This window comes from Parasteatoda tepidariorum, chromosome 11 (genome assembly GCF_982258835.1).
Source record: "Parasteatoda tepidariorum strain Cologne lab strain chromosome 11, Ptep-v5.0, whole genome shotgun sequence".
Classification (NCBI taxonomy): Eukaryota; Metazoa; Arthropoda; class Arachnida; order Araneae; family Theridiidae; genus Parasteatoda; species Parasteatoda tepidariorum.
In genome coordinates this window covers 21,615,291-21,636,272 of record NC_141765.1, presented here as the reverse complement: position 1 = coordinate 21,636,272, position 20,982 = coordinate 21,615,291, and the positions used below count along the sequence as shown (strand labels likewise).

Sequence of the window (20,982 nt, the reverse complement as noted above, 5' to 3'; positions counted from 1 at the left end):
GCGTTTAAAAACCATTTTTTTGAAGAATTTTTTTCTTAAAAGGAATGTTTATTTCAAAACATTTGAGTTCAAACAAAAGAAAACCATATACATTTTTAAACATTGAAATGGATGAAATTTTAAAAATAATAATTATTACATATTCATTAACATTTATAATATTGTTAAATTTGAACATAACATCCTTGAATGAACATGACAGAACTTGCTCTTCAGTTTCTGTCAAAATTACCCGATGTCCTATAAAATATATTTTTATGTGTTAAATCGTTTGATTAAGTCATTAGAAAAATCTTTGTAGAAGAAAAATAATAGTTTACCAGGAAGTTTCACGTGTTTCTTGTGAATTTTATTAGAGATAGTATTTCTGTGGATTTTGTACTTTCGAGAAGCTTCTGCAATCGACATACCACCAACAACTGCTTGCAAACATTGTTGCAGCTTTTCTAAAGTGTAATCACGGTAGTTTCTCGTTCCAGGTATTTTTTTATAGCGTCTGACCATTTTTCTGTCGAAAAAAAAATGAATGAAACTTTGCACAACGTAGCCCCAAAATGCATTTTTTTTCATTTTCCATTTATTTGTTATTAATTTTCAAATTTTTTTAACGCTAACATGATATAATTGTTTATTAATATATAAATAAAAAAATTTGCACTTACGACAATTGTTTTATCAACGTCTTTGCATTTCACAGCTAAAGTTTCCACGCACACTTTTCGACATCCGACGTCCTCGGAAAGTTGTTGGCATTGGATGAACGAAACACACTCTGAGATTGTTTTAAAATTCGAAAAAATGTTTGTAGTAATGGAAGAGACTTCTATCTTCAAATTCCACACATTTTTAACGCGAAATAAACATAATACTGAATAGCAGCACTTGAAAAATGCCAAATTCGAATTTGCACAAAGTAGCCCCCGCTGCACAAAGTAGCCCCGAATGACGGTACTCTATTTAAATAGAACAATGATCGTCATCTTTCCCAAATATTTCCTTATATTCAAAAGTATTTAAGGATTAATTTTTAAATAATTTATGTTTGTCAAAGCAGATATTAATCAGAAAATGCCACATGTCGGAGGACTCTGTATGAATTTTTTAAACAACTTTTTGAACCACGTTATTTATTGGAAATTAAATATGGCGTTATATTTGCCAAAAATATGTATATGTACCAAAAAATTGTTCATAGAGTATTTTTTTAAAAAAATCTACTTTGTCCGATACATGATATTTAAGACACTAATTTAAAGTGTCGTATAAAACTGGCTTTGAAATTGAGAGCATATCGAATAATGGCTTTCTCTTTTTCTGTTAAAATACCTTTATAAGTTTAATACTGTTTTGATAATATATTTTTTACTAATTCATTATTGAGTATAATATGCTATCCATAATAGACAGATGGTGGAAAATTACATTGGACAAACATATTTAGAATTTGAAATGGAGTTTTTATTAAAAAATCATATAGTTTCTATCTAAATAGTAAAAATTTCTCCTGAAGTGATCCAATATAATGTTTCAAAATAAAAAATAAAAAAAACTTAAAAATAACGACTGTTTATTCGAACCTGTGAGCGTTCTGTATTCATTCAGATTTCATAGCACCCTTATTTCTTCCTCAGATAAGTGAAATAAGCGTATTAGTCTAAAAACATAAAAAATCGAGTATAATGAAAAAATGTCATTATACATAATAAAATTAATTAGTTAATTATATTATTAGTAATTAATTTTATTAGTAATTTATTTTTTACACCTCGAAATTCATTTCAACTGGTTTAATGTAATACAATAAGTGACATATTTTGTAAAAAGAGTTATAACCAAAAACTATTTGAAAAATATTTTTAAATAGTTTCATCTTTGTTCAAAACAAACTGTATAAAGCCCTAGGGGAAAATGACATATGACGGGCATTTTATGGAATTTGTTTACTATTTTTTGAACTACAAGATTCATACAAAACTGGTCTCATATGAGACAATGGCTGTCATATTTTCTAAAAATTACTTATAAGGGACAAATTATCTATAATTATCATAATAAATTATAATTTTTTTATGATTATTTAATATTAAATAATTTATATAATCATTTTTTTTTAATAAAAATAATATTTTTATCCAAAACATGCAAAGAAAGCATCAGGTGGAAAATGTTGTATGGATGACACTGCATAATTTTCTTTTTAATTTTCTGCAATGGGCATTTATTTAAATCTGGTTTAATATTAAAGAACAGAAATCCTATTTTCATTATTTTTTTTTTTTTTTTTTTTTTTTTTTATTTTTCCAAAGCACGCAAATTTAAAACCATAGTTTGCTCTAAAATCGCAAATTTTAAAAGTAGATTCTGATAAAAGTTGTTATTCTTGCTTCATCCAAAAAAAAAGGAGACAAGATGCAGAGTTGGTGAGAATTTTGCGACTGGAAAGTTTCGAGTAACCAATACGTTTTTTCTAATTTTTAATTTGGCACTTGGCAAACAATTACGTTATCACATGCAAAATTGATTCATTTTATGTTTATGTTTTTATTCATGTGGTATTCTTTATTTGTACAATACTTGACACAGAGCCGCAATGACTCAGGTGATAGAGCATTCGCCTCCCAATGAGGTGAACCGAGTTCGAATCCCAGCGATGGCTAGTCGATACGAATTCCACATCCGGCTTGTTACATTGTACATTAACATTATGCTTGAACATTGGTAGTCGTATACCCAAAATAGGGAAGAATGAAATAAAATGCTTGACATGAAAAGTCGAAATATAAGTACCTAGCAAAATTTCGAGCAGGTCAAAATAATATAATACCTGGTTCCAGCAAAAAATAGCATTTTCCAGCAGGGGGTAACGTTTGATTTTTTTAATAATTAAAATTAGCCTTTTATTTTAAATGTAAGATCAACATAGAGCAAGCTCCGTTATAAACTAAGTTTGAGGAGCGAGAAAAAAACGAAAATTTTATTTTTATACCAAATCGACAAAAATCTGAAGATAAAGATTTAAAAATAAACTACAAAATAACTTTTTCTTTAAAGGCAAGCTTTTTTCAGCTGCTGAAGAGTTAAGTTTAGTCAGTACTTGGACGAAGTCAGATGCAAAATAATTAAAGATAAATAATTAAAATAAATAATTAAAAATAAAAAAAGAGGAAAACGAAAGAAAATGTCCTTATGGGGTCATGTGACCCTTGCATCCCTACTTTGTTAGAGGCCAACACAGTCCAAAAGAGAAAATATAGACTTCCGTAAAAAAATTAACTAAAATTATTAAATAAAAAGCTTATTTTTAGGAAATATTTTTAGAAAAATGATTTTCATTTAAAAGTAATATGTAATCTTCTACTACTCAATGGAACACATTCTCTTTTTTTTTTTTTTTTTTTTTTTTTTTTTTTGCTATTAATGTAATCTTTACAGTAACATTTATAGTGAAGAAAGTAAGAAAATAAACGTCTAGAAGAAAACATGTGGAGGAAAAATATATCACGTGGTGTTCTAAAATAATTTTTTCCACAATACTAAAAATTAAATATTTAATTTTATAAAAATTGCTTTTAATGAAAAAAACGCAAGGTTAGAACGGCTCTTTGTCATGCATTCTAAAGTTTGCACTGAAAAGTTATTTTGAGAAAAGAGAAGAATAATTTTTACACCTCTGCATTACTCTTTAAATAGCCCAGTAATTGGATGTCAAAACTCTATTAATTAACTATGATTAAAGTAAGCAAAAAGTTACATCCTGTATTTCATCAAATTTTAATTCTAGATCATTAGATTGAGGTCAATTTACTTGATTTTTACTCTGCACGATCTGAACGAAAAACAATTTTCGTTAAAGTTCATTTCATAACAAACCTATCCGACATTGTGTGATATAAAATCGAGGCCCAATAAAAAAAAAAGTCTAGGCCCTAGGCGGAATACAAAATTTGCCCTCACCACTTTTCTTTGAATTGAAAATCCGTTTCTAAGAAAAATATAAACCAAAGAAATATATAAATAATATATTAAAGATGAGAAATTGTCTGTTGTTGGACTATTTAATGAATTATTAAGAATTAATAGCAATTATTTAGTAAAATGCGTGTTGTTTTAATTTTGATAAAAGTTATCTACGTCATATTTGCGAAAATTTTAATATTAGTAAAGATCTTAAATTATTTGTTTAGATAAAAAAATATACGAAATTTTTTTGTTAGAAAATTTAGTGGATTGTTAAGAATTAATAGCAATTACTATTTAGTAAAATTTTTACTGCTTTAATTTTGATAAAAGTTATCTACGTCATATTTGTGAAAATTTTAATATTAGTAAAGATCTTAAATTATTTGTTTGTTGTTAGACAATTTAATGGATGGTTAGTAATTAATCGAATTAAATTAGTGAAACTTAAATTATTTTCCTTTTGATGAAAGTTATTGACGTCATATTAGTTCAGGTCTTAACATTAGTAAAATTCTTAATACCCAGGCTTGTGTGCTCATTACAAAGCTTGGCTTATATGCCCTTTTAAAGAGATAGCACGAAATAGCAAAAGACATCACAAACATTTATCCTGGGACATGGCGGGATTTGAAACTGCTACCTCCTCGTTACAATAGATGCATCTTGTAATGGCTTCATTTCTATGTGTTCTTCATTTTGACAAGGGTTTATAATAAATTGTACTTTGTAATGAGCACACAAGCCTGTAAATGCATGAGTAACAATAAATAAATACTTTTAATAATAATATTTTTTATTGTTTTTTACATCAGTCTCTTCTTTTCGCCAAACGGTATATAAAATAGAAGTAGCAGATTTTATTTAAAGCGTAACCATAGATGTGTAACAGTAAATAAATAAATTTGGTTTTGATATGTATACAAAATCATGTGCTCAATGGCTCGTCTAATGGCTCGTCTCAGAATGGCTCGTCTCATGTCAAATTACGGAACAAGTAGCGCAAAAATAATAAAAACAACACAAAGATATTGAATCCGCAACCTCCACGCTTCTGAGCAATTGGCCGATTGGCACTAAGTGTATATTCTTGCTATCTTTCGCAAAATTGTGCCATCCGTTTTACAAGCTAAAAAGTTTTAAGCCGTCATTTGTACTTACAAAAAAAACACATATGTAAGTAAATAAATAAAGCCCATTGCCCTCATAAAAGATCGAGTCATCTAACTCCTATCAACCACTTAAATAAGCCGCCTTTTTAAATAAACCATTAGAAAGGAATTATTACCAATCTATTTGGTAAGAGGCAGAAAAACAAAAACAACTACCAAATAAACGGTAAAATCAGTCAGTTCTGATGAACATTTTGGAAATTTATCGTAATGCTTTAAAGCATGGCAAAAAAAAAGCATTTTTTTGGTTAAATTTAATTTTCAGATTTGCTTTTTTACTAAATGTGTAGTAATGAGAACTATAATTTTGAAAACCAAAATTTCCGGTAAATTGTTACAGCAAACGGTAAAATTACTGAATGAATAGTTTAAATGCCTTGCATTTTGGTTTAGTTAAAAACGCCTCCAAAGTTTTAAAATAATTTTTTTTAATATTTAAGAAATTTGAATAAATGCCAAAAAACTGAAATTGTCTTTTCCATTGTTGTAAGATAGTATTTACAATGGTAATTTTGCGAGAAGCAGGAATTTCTTTTTTATATTTATTTGTTTGAACGAAAAGTATATTTATAAGATGAATATGAAATGTGTTCTTTAAATCTCAATATTGTAGCATGATTTAGGTTATTTTTTTCTATTTAGGTCCAACTCTCTATGCACTTTTCCTACAAAACCTGATGTATTTTCTATGTTTATACTTCTGGAAAAAAAACATAAAACCCTTAAGAAACTGCAAAAAATCTTAATATCATAAGAAATAGCCAGAGTGCCTTTTATTTCCGATACACAAATCTCTTCTTCCCAATTGTATACAATGTAGAAAATGCAGACTAAAAACGAAACGATCGTTAATCATTTCGCAACGACCTAAAATTTATTAACCTTATTGCACAAAATTATAACCTTTGTGGAAATAGGAAGTGAAAAAAAAGTATAAACCATATAGTGTTTGTAACCTTGAAATATAATCTATCTCATCTTAAAATAACTGAAACAAAAAATCAAAATGAGTTGAACAAAATAATACCGAACCGGTTCCTTCATACTTGTTAGTCGAAGTTCCAAGCAACAATTTCGATACAGAACAACTTTAAACATCGTCTAAGACGTCTACCATAAAGGTAAGTCATAATTAATAATTTATAGCATGTTTTCATAAAATATTTTTTACAAAATTAAATAAGATTGCTAACTTGAAATAATAAAGCTATTCGTTTTAGTTGTGTAACTATTAAATGTCTCCTGCCTATAGTTTAACATTTCACTTACAATTTAAGTTAAATGCTTGCTATAAAAGCCTGCATGTAAACAACTTAACCATTAAGTTCTTTGAACTCTCAATATTATATTGGTATAAAGCAATAATGAAGAAAAACACGAATTATTTTATGTAAAGTCTATTTAATGCTATATTTTCAGGTTACCTTTTCACTTGTTAGTGAATTACTATTATTATTTAAAATTTCTTCTTACAAAACCAGCTTATTAATAAAATGTCCCGAATTTTGTAAATATTTTATAAATATTTTGCGTAATGAAGTTTCTTAAAAATACACAAAATTAAGTTAACTTATCAATAAAATTGTTCACATTGATATTTTATACCAAATCTAGATTGTGATCAAATTAAAAGTAAAAATCTTTAAAATTAAAAATAAAAACCTTTAAAATTAAAAAAAAATTATTAAATTAAACTATCAAAAATTAATAAATAAAACTATAAAAGTTAAATAAAACTAGTATTTTTTTCTTAAATATTTTCCCTTACATTTTCGTGTTTCTCTCTCTATTTACATTAAAATTAATCGTGCAATACAATGCAAAAAAAATCTACGAATTTATTGTTATAAGCTAAGAAACATTCGATAGGTAAGATAAGATTCATTAGATCGATAGCACGAAACATACAGTTCTCAACAAAACTATAACCTCATCCGAAGTTTCTTTAATTAGTACAGTACTTATATTGATGTTTTCTTCTTAAGAATCTGATATTATACAGTTCTGAAGAATATTTCTTTTTCAAGGCAGAATAATTTATGACAAAACTAATGAAAATATAAAAAACGTCAAAAAATTGCAATCTTGAAATTATAACCTAACAGTCGATAAATTTATTTTAATTTTAAAAAAAAACTTTATAAGGAAAATCGTATCACTCTGGTTCTTACTCGAGAAACCAAAACATCCAAAACAATTTTTATTGGGACCATCTTTCCATTTTCCCAAATTGTGGCAACCCTCTACAATTTAGGGGGCAGAAATCCGAATCCGTAGAAAGAAAAAGTATGTTCATTCAGTAATATCGTCTGCACTAATTATTTAGCATATTTAAGGTCAACCCCTTGAACCATTAAAATTTAATCCTAGAACGTGATGATCCAACTAGATAAAAATTATTCAGAATGGACCATTTTCTCCCGCATTGTACATCCTCTTTAGTCTTAATCTCTTCTTGTAATTTAAGCTAATATGGGTCATAACAGCCATAATAATTAAAATGCCACTTCTTTCCATCACTGCAAATACAATAAATAATGCAGAGTGATTTTTAAAAAAATATCACTACAATAATAAAAAATTATTGTTGTGGAGGGCAAATATCGAATTTTCAGGCATATTTTTTACTATCTCGATTAAAATAATATTCAATAAAATTTGCATCCAGACGCTAATTCTTTCTCAATATCATCTCACTCTTCCCAATACTTATTCGTAGTGTAAGCCACGACACATCTGCTTACATGATTTCAATAACTTGCTGCCCCTATAATCAACTAAGCATTGAACGCTATTAAAAAAGCTTTAGTTTACATTCTAAATTTTAAATTTCTTTTATTCTTCATGACTTCTTAAATTACAATTAAGCTATCGTTTATAATAATTTTATCAAATTGTTCATAACAATTTTGATCCAGCAATAAGTTTTTTCTCAGTATTGTGCTGCCTATCTAGTGGAAGAAATAAAAACTTAAACAGTACTAAGAAGCAATATGATGTTTAAAAAAACAATAAAAAACAATATCACGGAACTGTGGAAACGATATCAACAGTGAGGAAACAATACCAAGGAACAGTTTGATCGAAAAAAATTTCTCATTCGAAAAAAATATGGTTGATTATTATATTGTCTCGAGCACTTCGGTTCTAAACTGTATGGGACGCAACGAACACAGAACGATCTTTTTTTCAATATAATTTAAGAAGAAAAAACTCAAATGAGTTTTTACTTTCAGCCAACTATTATTCTTGAAATAACAGTATATTTAAATAACATAATACAATAAATTTCTTCAACTTCGCTTGTTGGCAAAAACAATTTTAATTTCTTCTGAAAACTTATTTGCATCAGTTTGCATAAACAGAACTTTCAATTTGGTTATATATATGTATGTTTGGAGTTGCGTTAAAGAGTAATAAAATTATCAGAAGAAGGCAGAATCTCTAATAAAATTTCACCTTTATTATCATTTCAAAAGTCGAGTATAAATGACCTAGTTACTAATAATCGAAATGGATGTGATTAAAAATATATGCCTAAAAGTGGTTTACCTAGAAAAACAACGGAGATAGGAGACTGTATAATAAATTACAAATTAACGTAGAACATCAGGAAAACTGCAACTCAAATCAACACCTCCTACAAGAGATAAAACCTCTTCACAGATCAATTTAGTAGGTCAATGCAACGAACATAACCTGCGCAGTAGGGTTAATTACGAAAAATGTCGCACATTAATTACTATCTTTTCGTGTTCAAAAGTATCCATCCAAATTATTATTTTAATAAAATTCAAATAATTTTTAGCAAATATAACTTGAAAATTAATAATTCTATAAGAAACAATCAGTTTGCAACAAAACGAGACCAACGAGAAGAAATAATGTTTTAATATACAAAGTGTGTTTCGTCATTAAAAAATATGTAAATAAAAAAGCATCAAATTCCTACTGACATACATGATAGAGGCAATGTTATGGTTTGGGGTGCCTTTCAAATAGAGGACCCAAGCTATCAGTATTTTTGATGACATTGAGAATCGCTTTGTGATTGTGTATTAATCTTCTAGCGTATGCAACCCTAAGGCCATAAACTGGGTATTTCAGCAAGTGTTTCAACGATCCAAGACACTTCAAAGCTTGTAGGTAACAATATTGACGATTTACAGAGGTCAATCTCCAGACCTGAATACCATATTTCATTTGTGGAAATATCTAAACGACTTTTAAGAAGACATCAATATTTAAATAAAACCTATTATTCCAAGGTTTACAACCAGAATGAGATCAAATACAAGCTGCATATATCGATAACATTATTCATATTGATTACTGCGACTTTGTGCTGTTGTGATTGCTGCAAAAAACAAGCATTGGAAGCTGTATTACAACATTATTCAGCTTACTCATAAGAAGCAAATGGTTCAAATGTGAAACTTATGTCTTAATATAAAATCATGTTAGCTAACATTACTGTCTATTAGGCTAATTACCCCTAATTTCACCAATAATTACAAATATCGAAATTTAACCTTTTTAGTTTTTCTTTTTATCACAAAAACATGTGCATAATTTTAGCTTTCTAACTTCAGAAGAAGAGAAAAAATTTGTGATAAGTGAGTGAATGAATGAGAGTTTTGCCTTTCATATAAAGTAAAACTTCGTTTATTTCACTTTAAAGCTGAATATTTGTTTGTGTGAAACTATTTTAACCTTTCATTAATTTATTTTATGAAAAAGTTTATTATTATTATTATTATTATTATTATTATTATTATTATTATTATTATTATTATTATTACTATTATTATTATTATTATTATAAGGAATTTTCGGGCTGTTTTTGGCGAAATAATGAACTTAAAAAAAATTTCATCATTCTTATAAGAATAGATATATCAAAAAACCCTGAAGTTACTTCTGAAGTTATTCACATGTGTAGTTGAAAGGTATTTAATTTCTCACCCTTGCTTAAAAATAGCAAGTTATTACAAGTTACCTCATACTCTTTAAATAAAAGATTCCTCGAAGAAAAGTTACACAGCCATCAATTTGTTTTGGATCGCTTTTAAAAAAATTAATCTCCACAAATCACAAAATGTATAAAGGAGATTTTTCTGAAATTTGATTCATTTATTTGTAGAGCTAAAAATTTTTTTAAATAAGCTTTTCTTTTATTGCCGCTAGAGTTTACACCCCTTAGAAAAGACGAACTCCGAACAGGTTACCATAAGCGAGAAATCCTACTCCTCAGAAGTCCGAAAGTAGTGACATCTTTCATTAAACACCCTCACTGCAGTTTAGTAACCCGAATTTAGTGGCACATTTCGTATTCTCACCCCACTGCGCTGTTTATGTTCGTTACATCGGACTACTACATTGATACGTGCAGATGCCTTCTCTCTTCAAGGAGGATATTTCCAGAGTGCTCTAACCCATTAATAGATAGTTTCTCCTTTTCGCTATAGCTTATTAAATTTTAAAATTTCATGACAAGATCTAACCTAGTTTGGCAATGTATTTTTAATGTATGCATTATTTTATCACATTTTCTATTAATATTTAATAGCACATAAAAATATTGTAAAAGCCCCTAACATTCAGTTGTTACTTTATTCAATTTTGTTATCAGTAGCTTATAAAATTCCACCCCGCACACCTCATTTAGTAAAAATAATAATTTAAAATAACTTTTAGTTTATAAACAAGCTACAATACACGCTATAAAACCGATTTAAATAGAAACTTACTTAATTTTACATATGAATAACAGACTTCTTTCGGGAACACTTTTTTAAAACAATTTTTTCTGGTGCTTCTAAAAAGGAAAAAAAAACAATAATTTTTCTTCATTTATATTTTTTTTTATTAATTTTCTTAACTTTTCTATTAACTTATTTATTTTATTACGTGTCAATTATTTACATTATTCTTACGAATGAGTCAGAAAATTAAAAGCTGATGCTAATTTTGTCAAAACAAATGATAAATTTTCTAATTTCGAAACCTGAAACTTTGTTTATTAAATATAATGCCCATAATGAGATGAATCGGTAGTGGTGAATATCGTAAAACATGTTCGTACTTTGAATCAACTGAATTCGAAAACAGATTTCCATAACAAAGACCAAGTGACGTCAAATGACTTCTTAAAGCATTGAAGCCACAAGAAAACCTTGATTTTGAAACTGTTTCATATGGTTTTTCCATCTAAAATAATTATTTTATAAACATATTTCTCGTATATTTTCCTCTTATTTCATCGCCTTCAGCTATATTTCAAGCAGATATTTTTTTTCTATATTTATTCGCTAATTCTAAATAATGATGTTTACACTTAACGAATATTAAATTGTTCCCATTTCAATGATTTTAACCAAATTTTAATGTTTTTATTAAAACCCTTGTTGTTTTGTATCGATATGTACAGTTGTGACGACAAGGTTTCCTCGTACTCCTTTCGACGATGAAATTAATTTAAATTTACATATCTTTTTTTTCCTATTTTTTAGCGAATAATATACAAAAAGGAAACACATAAACCTGCTAGTTTTTCTCGGTGGAAGGGATTTCGTTCCCTGACATTTTAATTATCGTTTCACAACATTAAAATTGATCAGAAACTCGAAGTTAATAAAGACTTTATTATTCTCAGAAGTTTAGGAATAATCTGCTTTCCGGAAACATTGTTATCTGGAAAATTGTGAGATAGAAAAAAATGAGATTTTCGGAACGAGTTACGTTTCAGTCAGACTTAATTGTTTTATAAAATTAATTTGTAGGTGACAATTTAAGGTGAAAACAGTTTCTTGGCTGAAAATCGGACAACGCCCTTATAAAATTCAAAAACTGCTATTGATAATCAAATTTTGAAGAGCTTGGAGCAATATAGTGATATGCTAATTTTATTCCAAAGATAAAATTTTACATCGGTTAGCATAGTTTTCAAACATAGTTACTTTTTTACGTAAATAATCGTTCATGTAATTCGTAACACCTGTTGAAATGAAATTTCACTCAGACAGAATGAAAATTGTTCATGAAACAATGAAAATTGTTACAAATAAAGAAATAAACAGTCGAAGATTCTAGTTGCGTAGGGAAACAATAAAATAGTTTTGGGAAAAAAAAAAAAAAACACTATGCAAAGGTTGCTTTATAAAGAAATATGAGGTTTACAGCATAAGAAGCAGATTTACATCGCTATGCACTATGCACGCCCTTTGACGCAGAAGGGACACCGGTGTCCTTTATATGTAAATATATATTTTTGCTGTCGCACTAATTACAAGCAAAAATATATTTTGGTATTTTTTAATTATAAAAAACAGACTAATAGTTACTAAAAAAGTCTGTTAGATTATCGAAATTATATTTGTGCTAAAATTTAAAATAAAATAAATAAAAATAATTTTACATTTATATTTGAAAGTATATCAATAATTGATTTTGTACATTAAAGAAATTTCAATAATGAAAGCTGTTTCTCCTAAATCTAAATAACTGCAAATGAGCAGAAATTCGAAAAATTGCTGTCTGGAAAAAAAACTGTGTTTAGAAGATTTTACCTTATTCCGATTAACGGGTAGATAGATTAACCGGTATTTCATAACCATAAATTAGCAAAATACAAAATATAATAATTTACACTTATTTTAAACTAAATTAATACAAAATAACGAAAAAAGTACGAAAAATATGTTCAATAAATATTCTGCGTCAAAGGGTTAAGCTACAAAATCAAACACAAAATCATGATTTCTTTGAATTAAACACACCTACACTCTCAAATCAACGGGAACCTCAATCGCAAAAACCACGGTAATCATTTGTAACACATTGGACAAACAATAAGATTTATCTGCAGATCCTATTATATAATTGTATATTTACTATTTTTCTTTCGTTTTTTTTTATTTATTATTGTTATTATTAATATGCATAAAACTGAGGTGTCCGCTGCCTTGCCACACTAATTCTGCTTACCAGCCCTGGAACCATATAACCGAGTAAATTTGCTGCAACCTGATAATTTGTTAAATGGAACTATGGTTCTGTTCAAATTAAACAATAGTATTGCGTAATGAAGTTTAGGAAGTGCGACCAAAAGGTTGCAACAAATTTAAATCATGGGAAAACCGGGTTCCTAAGCTTTTTTTCTTTCTTTTTTTTTTTTAACGAGAATAAAATTGCTTGCATTTTTAACTGAACGGTTTAAACGCCCTTTCCAAAAATAAAAATCATTTGTGGTAAAAAGAAAAAAACTATATTTCATATAAACATTTTGCTAGTATACTAAAACCCAGTTTTGGTTTGTTTTAACATAGTTCCTGGTTGCATAACACCGGGTATTCATAGGAATGATGAAAAGCGCTCTTTTCCAACTGAAATATTTATTAACGACTTTGATAATAAGAAAATATGATTCGATTCTACGTGTTACAGTATGCATAGTCTATCTTTGTATTTTAATAAAGAATTTGTTAATACATACCGAGTTGTTTTCATATTTTTCATAAACTAAAAATTTTGCTATAGAAGGGTTTGTTTTTCAAGCACTACCTTGATAAATTAGTGAAAATTATAAAACGATTTTTTAAAGCGTTATTTACAGAATCGCTTGTTATTAAAAATGTTTGGTTTTTCTTTCCCTTACTTTAAATAATTCTTTTCATTCATTTTTTCCTTTCTCTGAATAATTATTTTTATTTATTTTTTAGATTATCGGATATTTTTTGTTTTTATCTGAACTTAAGCTTTTAAATTTTTTCAATATTTCGCTCAGGCCTATAAAAGTGTTAATCACGTTATTTCGGTATAGTTTTTTGGACTAAGAAATTTTTAAAATACTTAAGATGCCCAGAAAGTAATGTTTTATTAAAAGCTGTTTAATGGTGTGCCTTACGTTATTATTTTTTGTTCGCTTTTCATGACATCCGACGCAATTTTTGTAACGTCTAAATGATCTACCTTTGTTTTCATTCTCAGTAAACTATCGTGAGATCAATTAAAAAATATGTGCAGCATGGTGTAACTTGTGCCTAATTTTTTAACCATATACTCGCCTCTGCGAGGAATTTTTTTTTTTTTTTTTTAGGTATTGCGATTTTGTGTCCTAAGATTTTGGTGATCTGCCTTTATTGGAATTAGACATTTTGAGATATCCAGAAACTAATAACGATCAAATCAATTGTGTACAAATAGTGTCACTTGTATCCAAATTTATAAAGTTCTTTTTTTTTTCAGTACTTTTGTGCATTTCGTCCCATTTTTCATTACGTGAATAGCAACCAAGCAATTCTTAAAACAAACACAAAAGTTCGAGTGCTTCATGAATTCATATATTACAATGCTGGCCCTTTATCAACATTTTTAATTTACACAACAGGTTTTCAACAAGTCTGAAAGAAACTTTTCAAGTCGAAAAAACCAGTTACCCGATTATGAACGACTAAAATCTATAAATGTGGTAAATAATTTATAATCTTAATGGAACGGTTGTTGTTGTAGTTCATTTACGTCGCACTAGAGCTACACAATGGGCTATTGGCGACGGTCTGGGAAACATCCCTGAGGATGATCCGAAGACATGCCATCACAATTTTGATCCACTGCAGAGGGGATGGCACCCCCGCTTCGGTAGCCCAACGACCTGCGCGCGAAGTCGAGCACTTTACGGTAGCACAGTTTAACGAGGACCAATACCGCACACCCTCGGTCCCTACGCAGACTGATCCAAGTGGGTCACCCACCCGCACACTGACCGCAGCCAGTGATGCTTGACTTCGATGATCTGCTGGAAACCGTGTCTTAATGATCAGTCCACTGCGGGACCTTAATAGAACGGAAAGCCTAGTTTTTGAAGGCAATAATTTAAAAGTTGCGAAATCAGATGAAAAAAATGTATTTTATCTAGATAAACATACCTTGTTTCCCAACCAATAGCGTAATCAGACAGGTCAAAAAAGTCTTGTCCACTACCGAAATAAAAAAAATTAAACAAATAGTAGTAGTACATTATTTACTTTGCACTAGTTCTGCACAAAAGGCAAGACCTGCCATCACAATATTGATTCTTTGCAGAGAGGATGGCTGCGTTTTCGTAGCCCAACGACCTACGCGAGAAGTCTAGCCCTTTACAGAAGAGCAGTTTAACGAGGACTAATACCGCGCACCCGAAGTGCCTTTGCGGACTGATTAAAGAGGTCACCCACCCGCTCACTGACTGCTGCTTGACTTCAGTGTTCTACTGGGAACAATGTCTGCTGTGAGATGAAAAAAGAAATAAATTGCATCAAAAAAGACATTTTTAAAGTTTTTATTAGTAAAAGTCAACTCAAAAATAGACATTCAATTTCATATAAAAAAATTTTAACTTTTTTTAAAAAAATTGCTGTGACTTGTTAAATTGATATAATACCACACGAAAGCAATTTTAAAATATTAGGAACTTTTAACGAATTAAAAAATGTCAATTGTAGTGTTACTAATGTGCTAAGTATGAATAAATAAAAGGCCACATTTTAAAAAATAAAATTTATTTTGAAAATTTTAAACATTTAGGGTCTTTAGACACTTTGCTTAGAGCAAATTTCAACTGGAACAGCCTGCATCCCTGCCTGAGACCATTCTTACTTACTTTTTAATGATTTCCATAACATCCTTCGGTTTCCTCACAGCAACTATAAAAAAAAATACATTAACATATTCAGTTAAAAATAATCACAAATGTTTTCATAGCAATCTCGAACAATTTAAAATTTATACATTTTAATGAGTCAAAATAATGTTTCAATATTAAAATGTTTAATAATACGGGCATTCATTGAAACCAGTGATGGATAGGAAAAAAAGAACAAAAATGACATTGTCTTTTTTTTTTTTTAACAGAATTAGCAATATGGTTACTTTTTGGCACCAATTGCCATAAAACCATTTCTGCCAATGATGTTTAAATGTTACAATGAGCTTTTGGTTTGCAAGCTTTGCTTCCACAGCATATCAATGAAAAACCATCCCTTCTTAATGGAAGTATTTAGTTTACCAGTCTTCCAGTTGAGTTTTCAGGTGTGCTAGAAAGTTATTTTTATATTGTACTAAGCTACATCTTTCAGACCATCAAGCTGAACCCATTCATGCTTAACATCCTTCCATTCTTTTTTACAAAAAAAAATTAAAAATGGTAGGATGTGTTTTATTATTACGATTTATTTTGCTGAAATTAGATAATTCTATCTACGATAGTATAATTATAATATGAATAAATATATTTAGATCTGACAACATATTCCTAGCTTTTCAAAAAATAAAGTGATATCCAACAAAAAGAAATGTCCTCTTAGAAGAAAAAGAAAGTAGTGCCACTGTTTACATCTTGGTGTTTTTCATATATATATATATATATATATATATATATATATATATATATATATATATATATATATATATATATATATATATATATATATATATATATATATATATATATATACATGTATATATATATATATATATATATATATATATATATATATATATATATATATATATATATATATATATATTTGTGTGGCTGGGCATTACCGAGTTCAAACCTTCTTTGAAAATGGATTGGCGGTAGTGGAAGAAATCTAAAAAAAATAATAAGTTCCAATAGAAATAATTTTAATATGTAACAGATCAATGCATTGTTGACAATATAGACATAAAAATAGAAAACTCTCAGGTAGAAGAAATACGATTTTTCTTTTTTTCAATTTCAAATTGGAAAATTTAAAAAATAAATGTAATTTAAAATAAAACTATTTGAACAATTAGAATGGAAGTAAGGCTAAAATTTTCCAATTATCAGTAATATTTAATCATAACCAGCAAAACTTACTAGGAAACTGTTAAATACATAATTTTGGCTCCAATTAAGAAGACTTTGCATCCCCAGCACAAGTTCTGAATTATCAGATTATCTCGCATCAATTTGTGTGTGCTATTACACATTTTTCACTAACTGCAACCCTAAAACTGTATCACTGAACAATATTCTTCAAGTATAATCTTATTAATTAGTTTATTAACTCATATTTTTAATTATCAAATAAATAGGAATATTTAAGAAAGACAAGGTTTAGTAAAAAGAGCAATTATCTTGATATTTTTCTTCTTTATTTTATGTGTAAAATTTTAATACGAATAAAATTCTATAAAATTATGAAAAACAGCATTGTAGTGTTACTGTTAATCTAAACATTCAGTAACTTTATATCTACATATCAAATACTTAGGCGCACCTTGCTTTGTCAATAATACTTCAAAAGACAGTCCTTTGATATTTGTTTTTCTCCTTCATCTTGTTCAATACGATACAGTCCACTAATATCATATTAACGTTTACAAAAACTAATTATAAAATTGTTTGTGGTTAAATATCACTAATGACCGGAGTATCAAAATGGAACACATTTTATATTAGAGAACGTTTTCTTCTAAAAAAAATAAAAAATCGGAAAAAATAAAACCAGAAATAAAGAATTCGTGAAAAAATAAGTGCATTGGAACATTGCTTCTAAAATTCTTTGTTCAGTACAAATTTGCAAAGCAGGACTCATAGGCAATAATTGATTTCCAATCTAATTTTCACCTATTTAGGAAAATAATACTTTTCTCTAAAAAACTTTAAAAGATCCTAATTCTTAATGAAACCTAAAGACAATTACACCAGATCAATAGAAGAAACCATTACTACATTTTCGAACCCACCTTTTCTATTCCCTCCATCCTAATTGATTCTAGAAATGAATGAATTTGTCAGGGGTTAAAACAATATTTTCCTGGCAACCTAAATTAGATCTTGACCTTCACACCATTCAAGATATTTAACCTATAAAAAAAATACAAATTTAAAAGTGAAATTATATTAAATTATAAATAAAAAAAAAACAATATTCAGGTAATATTTCCATCATTATATACAGTGAAACCTCACCTTACGGATATTATTATTAAAAAGATGCCTCTCATTTTAGACAAATTTTTAATTCCCTATTAATCATTTAAGAATAAACTATTATGTACCATCTCCACAAAGCAGACACTCCCATAAACGGATGCGGACAGTCATTTATGCTCCAAAAATTATATTTTCTATCTCTTCAAACCGGACACTAATTTTTCATAATTTGAAGGGGAAAAAATTTTTTTGCTCTGATTTCCAACAAAAAAAAAATATACAAGTCTCCACAATTTTTAAAGAATGTAAATTTTTTTGCCCTATCTAAAAATATTAATCTGTTTGACTACTAAAGATTAAATCTTTCTCCTTTCATCTTTCTTTATCTTTCAAAGAAAGAGAACATGATACTATGCACCTGAAATATTTTGGTTAATGGTATCAGGACAACACAAGTTTTAAGAGATTCCACAAGCTGAAATGATGCATTAAATGCTTTAAATTCCCCCTCCTCACTGAAAATCCCTTTCTCTCAAATCCACTCCTGCATTTAAATCCACTCCTGGGTTTTAAAAATAAAAATCTACTCATTATGTTCATATAAATCATAGTATTATAGTATTTCATAGTATTATTGGTTAAAAAAGAAACATTTTGAAGAACTTTTAGAATTGTCATCTGAGGTAATTAATAAATTATGATTCGGCTTATGAAGTAGGAATTACAATGATTTGTAAGAACAATAAAGAAATTTCATTGAATTACATTTACACAAACAGAACAAAAGTGTAAATTCAGGTACAGCCATGGAACTTAAATGTTTTGATTAAAAGTTATAATTATAGCTGCAGATTTCAAAGATAAACTGAAATATTTGCGAGAGTCATATAAAACTAAAACAGAATGCATATCATACATTTTCTAGACAATCATCCAGATTTAGCTATATGTGAGTCTATAAATAAATGAAATTGCAATAGATGGAAAAATTTAAAAATGTATTTTAAAACCATATTTATGCTTGTGATGCTGAATTTGTGTTAGAGAGACAATCAACTTGGAAGCTGATTAAACTATTCAACTAATGAAGAACTAGTGAAAAAGCTTTTTTATTTCATAGAAACATTTGATGTCATTAGTTTAGTATGTATCAATAGCCAATTTAATGTGAAGAAATATTGTGAATTAATTATATTCAACTATGATTGTAATAGTATTCTCAATTTTGGTGGAGAAAGGACACCAAGGGAATTCAATTATTAAAAATAAAAAATATAATACTAAAGATAAACATTGGAAATAAGACAAACAATCGGCAAGTGTGTAACAAGCAAGCATGTACTTCGAGAAAAGAATGAAAGAAAATTATCTAACTTGAAATTTAAAGACATACTTTTGTAGAATATTAAATATTTTATTTACTTTAAAAAAGCTGTATGGAAGCTTCAAGTTTTGATTGTTGTATCATACAATAAGAGACATGTTGAATTTATTAATGGATTTTGCTCTGGAGAAATGATGAAAATTTCACTGGATGTTTATCATTAAGATGAGGGATTCTGCAATAAAGAATATACCAATAATTATTTGATAAGAATGAAATTCATCATATCAAATTTATAGACTATGACCAAAATCTATAAAACAAATGCCATTGCGGGGAAGGGGTACATTTTCAACTTTTTTTTAAAATAACCTCATAGAACAAAACACTTTTTTTCAATTGTTTATCCAGCAAAGGTGTTTTAACAAAGTATAAAAAGAAATATTTTAAAACATCCCAAATCACATAACATAAATCCAATTTTTTGCCTATTTAGGTGAATTCCAGTAAAAGTATTATATTTACAGAAAAACTTTAGTTGGCTTTCTTAAAGAATAGATTTTAAGGATGAAAACAGCTTAAAGTTTATAACTTTAGTATTATTAGTGATAAAGATATGAAGGATAAAAAATGGCTGTCACAATGGGTGTTTAAAAGGGGTGGGGAGGAAGCATATGGGAAAGGAGCAGAGACTTACTGTACTTATAAGTTCAAGCAACTGATAAAAATTGAGCTTGCCCCTAATTTGTTTCAACATATGTTCATTTTTTGCTTCTGTTTTTTTTTACTTACCCAAATAATATTCAGCAAGTTTCTTACAGCTCAAAAAAAAAGAAACCAAACATAATTATGTGGAAAAATTTATAACTAAAGATACAATGACATTTCATCTACCTCTCAACATAAAAACCACCGGAATTGTAACATTTGTATAGTATGGGATAAGTTTTTGCTGTCTAGTTTTAAAGAAGTCTGCTTCCTAGGAATAGAGCCAGGGTGTTACAACTTTCTTCACATTGATGAGAAATGGGTATCTCACTTCAGGCCTAGAATCCTAGCAACAGTCAATGTAATGGAATAACAGACTAAATTTAGGTAGACTCTATCCCCATGGAATTTAACAAGCATGGTCTTTTGGAAAAGGAAAGAAATTCTGCTCATTAACTTCTTGCAGCACTAATTGTTACTACATCACAATAGAGAACTTGTGATAAACCAATTAGAATACGAAAAATGGAATGCTCAGTGCTGGTATTATGTTGTTCCATAGGCGACTTGCAAAAGGAAAATTTCACAAAAAATCTGTAGTGGAAAAGTCAGTGGAAAGTGTTTGACCCTGCACTTCAGAATCTTGATCTTGCTCTACCTGATTTTTTGCCAGAAGAAATTCCTTTCTTGGCATCAAGCCTCCACAGACAAAAACATTCAGCACACTGACTTCCTATCAAGCGTGCAGACTTCTATAATAATAGACCAACAATATGACCAAGGTTAGAATTTTGATGGTTTTTATGTTAAGAAAAAGCTAATATATCTTTTGCAATAAATTCTTTTTGATAATTTTTTCTTTTCCTTTTTATCGGTTA

At 28.3% G+C, this 20,982-nt stretch overlaps 1 protein-coding gene and 1 long non-coding RNA gene across 2 annotated transcripts in view; one reads left to right on the top strand and one right to left on the bottom strand.

The window, feature by feature from the left end:
• The first annotated feature begins 6,145 nt into the window (after positions 1-6,145).
• Positions 6,146-20,982, top strand: part of LOC107437117 (intracellular coagulation inhibitor 1) — an 18,669-nt gene continuing 3,832 nt past the window's right edge. The window contains exon 1 of the mRNA XM_016049018.5: positions 6,146-6,250. The gene's annotated coding sequence lies outside the window, so the exon portion shown is untranslated. The remainder of the gene's footprint in view (positions 6,251-20,982) is intronic.
• The window catches only part of LOC139426970 (uncharacterized), a 25,414-nt gene continuing 20,082 nt past the window's right edge, over positions 15,651-20,982 (bottom strand). Inside the window, exons 4-6 of the long non-coding RNA XR_015430531.1 lie at positions 19,495-19,631; positions 17,883-18,003; positions 15,651-15,811 (exon numbers count right to left, since the gene is read on the bottom strand). This is a non-coding gene — a long non-coding RNA (uncharacterized LOC139426970). The remainder of the gene's footprint in view (positions 15,812-17,882; positions 18,004-19,494; positions 19,632-20,982) is intronic.